Source organism: Gossypium hirsutum, chromosome A11 (assembly GCF_007990345.1).
Source record: "Gossypium hirsutum isolate 1008001.06 chromosome A11, Gossypium_hirsutum_v2.1, whole genome shotgun sequence".
NCBI lineage: Eukaryota > Viridiplantae > Streptophyta > Magnoliopsida > Malvales > Malvaceae > Gossypium > Gossypium hirsutum.
This window is the reverse complement of record NC_053434.1, coordinates 104,759,803-104,766,993: the sequence shown is the minus strand read 5'-3', so window position 1 is coordinate 104,766,993 and position 7,191 is coordinate 104,759,803. Positions and strand designations below refer to the sequence as shown.

Sequence of the window (7,191 nt, the reverse complement as noted above, 5' to 3'; positions counted from 1 at the left end):
AAATAAATTTTGACATCATCTCCTCAAGGTTTGGCTTTTTCTCTTGTTGGTAAATTTGTTGTTGGAAGCCTGAAAGATGTTGTGGTCTCCGATTTCCTTAGCCTCCCCATAAGAAATTTGGGTGGTTTTTCCAACCTGCATTGTAAGTGTGATTATAAGGATTATTTTGAGGTCGAAGATTATTACCCATAAAATTTAGTTGCTCTTGTTCCATGTTGTGGCCATAAGGTAGGTATTCTGAATTGCTCGTTCCACCTCCATTTGTATTGCATTGCATTACTGGGTGAACCTGTGAAGAGATAAGTAAACCATTAATTTTTTTATTCAAAAGTTCTACCTGATTAGAGAGCATGGTGACCAAATCAGCGTTAAAAACGCTAGCTGCTTTCGTTGGCTTTGTCCTCATGACTTGCCACTAATAATTATTTAGTGCCATCTCTTCTGTAAATTCATAAGCCTCCTCAGGTGTGTTATTATTGATAGTCCCACCAGCAGCTACGTCAATCATCTGTCTAGTCGAAGGATTCAGGCCATTGTGAAATGTTTGAACCTGCAACCATAACGGCAGCCCATGGTGAGGGCACCTTCTCAATAGGTCCTTGTATCTCTCCCATGCATCATAGAGTGTCTTTAGATCCATCTGCACAAAAGAAGTGATATCATTCCTCAATTTAGCCATTTTAGCTGGCGGAAAATATTTAAGTAAAATTTTTTCGGTCATTTGTTCCCATGTAGTGATTAATCCTTATGGTAACGAGTTCAACCACTATTTAGCTTTGTTCCTCAATGAAAAGGGAAACAACCGAAGGCGAATGGCATCATCATAAACGCCATTGATTTTAAAAGTGTCGCAAAACTCTAGGAAATTCACCAAATGAGTGTTTGGGTCCTCGTCCTGCAAACCATCAAACTGAACAAACTGTTGGATCATTTGAATTGTGTTAGGTTTCAGTTCAGAATTATTTGCAGCAACAGCAGACCTAACTATACTTGACTCAGTTCCTGTTAAAGTAGGTTTAGCATAATCATACATAGTGCGTGGAGCAGGATTCTGATGTAACACTCCTAACCCGTATCCGTCGTCGGAATAGGGTCATAAGACATTACAAAATGATAACACAATTCTGAACAGTTATATATATACATGAATAAATTCCGAAGAACGGTCAAATTTATTTCATAAACTAACACGACTCTTAAAATTTGAAAACATTTCACATCTCATGTTTATGCAATTATATCACTTATAAGCAATAAAATATAATATAACATCGAAAATATTTAGCTTATGCCAATATAACAAGGATAAAATATAAACTCTAATGAACATCTAATTAATATAATGCATGAGTATATATATATTGGCTATTAAATTAATACTTAAAAAAAATCAAATATCGGTATACTATACAAATTGTTATCTTTATAAATATATACAAGTAACTAACAAAATTATTACATAGTATCTATTTGAAGAACAACCACATGAATCACATATTTTTTTATATTTTTTTAACATTCCAATATTTATACATGCTATAATCATATAATGGCTCATTCATAAAACTAATCTCTATGACTTTATTGAATGTTACGTCATGGTGATCGAATATAATTACAACAAAGTACCTGTTTATAATATCTATCAATCAATATAAATTATACTCGATTTACCATTCATCTCAACTCTATCATTTATCTTGCAAGTATTTAATTTAAATAATATATATCAAACCATCTAAATTATCATGCCTATTTTCTCCATCAGTAAAGGAAATTAATTTATACATTTCCACTACCGTACAACTAGGACATGTAGACCAACGTTCATTCAATTACAAAAATATATACTATATCCAAATCAACTAATATGTCAATGAACAGGAACATATCTTGTACCTTGACTGATATGTCACAAACCTGGATGTATGCATAAGCAATACACGAAGCACCAACAAATTCCCAAACACACATCACATGATGGAACTAGTCAAATACTTTATTTGCAAGCATTATACTCATATATAACCTTAGTCAAACTAAGCACAAATATTTTTAGTAGTCATTATCCACTTCAAGCATATATGTTATTTACAACAACTACCATGCAAATATAGAACGTAGCATTATAACTAAGGTATACTTCAATCTTAAGCAAAATATATAAATGCAAACATTAAATTAAGCCATTTTCGCATGGCTTTTATACAACCATATTTCCAAAATAACCAACTACAAAACCAGCCTATACATGCCATAATTCGAGTTTAGCTTATTAGGTACCAAAGTAGTATATAGTGTGATGAACTTGGCTGACAGTCCCCGAGCTCGTAGCTTGAATTCAAAATCTATTAAATGAAAACACATATAAAACATAAAGTAAGCTATTGAAGCTTAGTAAATTATAAGCAAATAAATAACTCATTAATATTGTCCATTTTTTTTTCTAACTAACATTTAACATTATCATTACCATACTTGATCTTGAATTACATTTTCATATTTAAAACACTTTTATCAACAATTTCCTATTTAAGTCGAATATTCTCAAGGCTATTTAACATATTTTTTTATCCCCTTCCAAACAATTAATCTTAATAAACTATGCATCCAATTACCCACATATTTAAAGGTAAGAATCACAGAATAACATCACTTATAAGAATCATATACAAAGCCAAATATACTAAATCATAAGTGCACATACCTAAAAACATTTCTATAGTACACGATTTATACATTCACAAGTCAAATACCTATATCACCTACTCATATATTCTTTATTTGCACTGCATAATATTTACAACAAATATTCTTAATATTTACTTACCTTATCTCATGTAAATATCAAATAATTTCTTACCTGAGATTTAACATTTTTTACAAATCCGATCACAATTTACCTTTGCCCGATTAACCATTCGGAATTGGATAGGACACCCAGATAATTACACAAGTCGTACGCTGCCAACGTCCCAGACGTGGTCTTACATGTAGCCACATACCGATGCCACTGTCCCAGATAGGGTCTTATTCGTAAACACATATAGGAACCACTTATCGATGCCATGGTCTTACTCGCACACATATATCGGAATCCTATGTCATGACATATGTATCCTAACTATTCCTAAGGTTCATACGGGGCTTTTGGACTTCGTATCTCGGTCGAATTGAACTCGAAAGTGTGGTAGCCACATTTATACATATTCAGCCACGGCACAATTAAATTCTAACATTCCATAACAGCATATAATTATAACATTAATTTACTAATAAACACGTCTATTTGCTTATAAACTTACCTCGGATGGTACAAAACGGAATCGGGCGACTAGTCGACAACTTTCATTTTTCCCCGATCCAAATCTGATTTCTTTAGTTCTTGAACTAAAAATATTCAAATTAAGATCATTCAAACATATTTTCATTCAATTTAGTCCAAAAACACATAAATAGGTAAATTACCATTTTACCCCTAACATTTATAGTTTTTACAATTTAGTCCCTATTGCACAAAACACAAAATACACAAAATTTCCAATTACCCATGTTTAGCCGAATCTTACCTATTACCATACGAGTCCATATATTTCATTAATTTCACATTTTAGTCCCTCAAATTATTATTTATGCAATTAAGTCCTAATTACTCAAAATTATCAAAAATTCCAATACAAAATATGTTAAGCTAAAACATATCTTTCATTTTTCATCATCAAACCACAAAAATCACAAGCTATCAACAATGGCACAACTCAAAATATTCATCAAAATAAAAAATTTAAGCATGAGTTTTGTACTACTTGGAGCAACGATCTAAAAAATGTAAAAATTATCAAAAATCGAGCTGAACACTTACCTTAATCTAGCTTGAACAAGGCCAAACCCTACTTTGTTTTCTTTCTTTTTCTTTGTTTTAGTTTCGGTGCAACGATGAAGAAATAACATGGATATGGCTTTTTATTTTATAATATAATAACATACATTAACTTATTATTATGTTACCTTTTTTTTTCTTTTTAACTTTAGTTAATATATTATAAAATCATCCACTACCGTCCAACATCATATATATAATGGGATAATTTCACCATAAATACCCCCACTTAGAAAGCCATTAACAAATAAGCCCTTTACAAAATAAACTACCCACTTTTCAATTTACGCAATTAAGTCCTTTTATTTAATCGGGCACCTAAACGACAAAACTAAATCACGAAAATTTCACAGATATAAATTCACACAAAATAAACATAGAAAATAATTTTTAAATATTTTTTTGACTCAGATTCGTGGTCTCGAAACCACCGTTCCGATTAGGATCTAAATCGGGCTATTACAACTCTCCCCCCTTAGAGATTTTCGGCCCCAAAAATCTTACCAGTGAATAGGTTTTGATAACTTTCTTTCATTGTATCTTCTGGCTTCCATGTTGCTTCCTCAACTCCATGCTTATGCCATAATAATTTAACTAACGAGATCTTTTTATTCCGTAACTTTTTAGTCTCACGAGTCAAAATACGAATCGATTCTTCTTCGTAGGTCATATCAGGCTGAATTTCAATCTCAGACGGACTGATCACATGAGAAGGATTAAATCGATACCTTCGAAGCATCGAAACGTGGAATACATTATGGATCTTTTCTAACTCAGGTGGCAACGATAATCTGTAAGCAACTGGTCCAATACGCTCTATTACCTCATACGGCCCAATAAATCTAGGACTCAATTTGCCTTTACGACCGAATCTGAGTATTTTCTTCCACGGTGAGACTTTCAAAAAAACTTTATCTCCAATTTGAAACTCTATATCTTTACGTTTCAAGTCTACGTAAGATTTCTGACGATCTGACGCTGCTTTCAAACTTTCACGGATCACTTTCACTTTCTGTTCAGTTTCTCTAATCAAGTCAACCCCGTATATCTTATTTTCACTGAGCTTAGTCCAGTACAATGGCGTACGGCATTTTTGACCATACAAAGCTTCATAAGGTGCCATTTTGATACTCGATTGATAGCTATTATTGTACGCAAATTTAATCAAAGGCAAGTATTGTTCCCACGTGCTTTCGAACTCGAGAATGCAACATCTCAACATATCCTCAAGTATCTGTATGATTCACTCAGATTGGCCATTTGTTTGTGGATGGAAAGCAGTACTGAAATGTAATTTCGTACCTAGTGCATCTTGCAATTTCTTCCAAAACCGCGATGTAAATCTCAGATCTCTATCCGAAACAATAGATATAGGCACACCATGTAGTCTCACAATCTGAGAAACATACAATTCAGCCAGCTTATCAAGTGGGTAGTCTGTACGTATTGGGACAAAATGAGTCGATTTGGTCAATCTATCAACAACAACCCATATTGTATCTTTCTTGCTCGGTGTCAACGGTAAACCAGGTACAAAATGCATCGTAACTCTATCCCATTTCCACCTCAGGTATCATGATCAGTTGAAGTAACCCTGAAGGTACCTGATGCTCCACTTTGACTTGTTGACAGACTAAACATCTTGCAACAAAGTCAGAGATGTCTCGTTTCATGCCAGGCTACCAATAGAGTTGTTTCAGATTATTATACATCTTTGTACTACCTGGGTGAACAGATAACCGACTACTGTGACCTTCATTCAAAATCACCTGAATCAGTTCTAAATTCCTAGGGATGCATATTCGATCTCTAAACCTCAAACAGTCATCAGCATCAACTCTAAACTCTGAATCAGCATCCGTCACACACTGAGCTCGTTTCGCAACCAAGTTATTATCAACTTTCTGGGCATTACATATTTGTTGAACAAACAATGGTCTAGCTTTCAATTCAGCCACTATCGAACCATCATCAGACATATCCAAATGCGTATTCATTGCATGCAAAGCAAACAGTGATTTTCGGCTTAAAGCATCAGCAACAACGTTAGCCTTTCCCGGGTGATAGTCAATCACAAGCTCATAGTCTTTTAGCAGTTCTAATCATTGGCGTTGTCTCAAATTCAGATCTTTCTGAGTCATCAAGTATTTTAGGCTTTTATGATCAGAATAAACATGACATTTCTCACCAAACAGATAGTGACGCCAAATTTTCAACGCAAACACAATGGCTTCCAGTTCCAAGTCGTGTGTCGGATAATTCTTTTCATGTGGCTTCAACTGTCTCGAGGCATAAGCTATCACTCTGCCTTCCTGCATCAGAACACAACCCAAACCATTTAACAATGCATCACTATAAATAACAAATTCTTTACCCGATTCCAACTGAAATAGCACTAGAGCTTCTGTCAAAAGGGCTTTCAACTGATCGAAGCTTTTCTAGAACTTCTCTGACCACTCGAACTTATCATCTTTTTGCAATAGCTTTGTCATCGGTTCTGTAATCATAGAGAAACCTTTCACGAATCGTCTATAATAACCAGCAAGTCCCAGAAAGCTTCGGACTTTAGAAACATTCTTCGGAGGTTTCCAATCCAGTATAGCTAAAATTTTGCTCGGATCAACTCGAATACCCGATGCTGATACTACATGACCCAGAAAACTGACTTCACTTAACCAGAACTCGCATTTACTTAATTTTGCATACAACTGCTTATCTCGCAAGGTCTGCAACACAAGTCTCAAATGTTCGGCATGTTCAGCTTCATCATGAGAGTAGATTAAAATGTCATCTATAAATACAACCACAAACTGGTCCAGATACAGTCTGAAGATCCGATTCATCAAATCCATGAAAACAGCAGATGCATTAGTGAGTCCGAAAGGCATAACCAAAAATTCATAGTGTCCGTACCTCGTTCTGAAAGTAGTCTTCAGCACATCTCAATCTTTAACTCGTAACTAATAGTAGCCTAATCTCAAATCTATCTTCAAAAATACTGTGGCCCCTTTCAGTTGGTCAAACAGATCATCAATCCATGGCAACAGATAGTTATTCTTTATAGTCACCTTATTAAGCTGTCTGTAATCGATGCAAATTCTCATAGTTCCATCTTTCTTTTTCACAAAAAACACAGGTGCACCCCACGGAGAGAAACTCGGTCACGCGAAACCTCTATCTGCCAATTCTTGTAATTGAGCTTTCAATTCTTTTAATTCTGTAGGCACCATTCTGTTTGGAGTTATGGTTATCAGAGTCGTCCCAGGCGTTAACTAAATACCAAACTCTACTTCCCGAATAGGCTGCAAACC

General features: G+C 34.5%; 1 non-coding gene across 1 annotated transcript; it reads left to right on the top strand.

Moving 5' to 3' along the window:
- The first annotated feature begins 566 nt into the window (after positions 1 to 566).
- Positions 567 to 673, top strand: LOC121210591 (small nucleolar RNA R71). Its single transcript, XR_005905706.1, has one exon. It is a non-coding gene; the product is annotated as a small nucleolar RNA R71 (small nucleolar RNA).
- Positions 674 to 7,191: the final 6,518 nt, after the last annotated feature.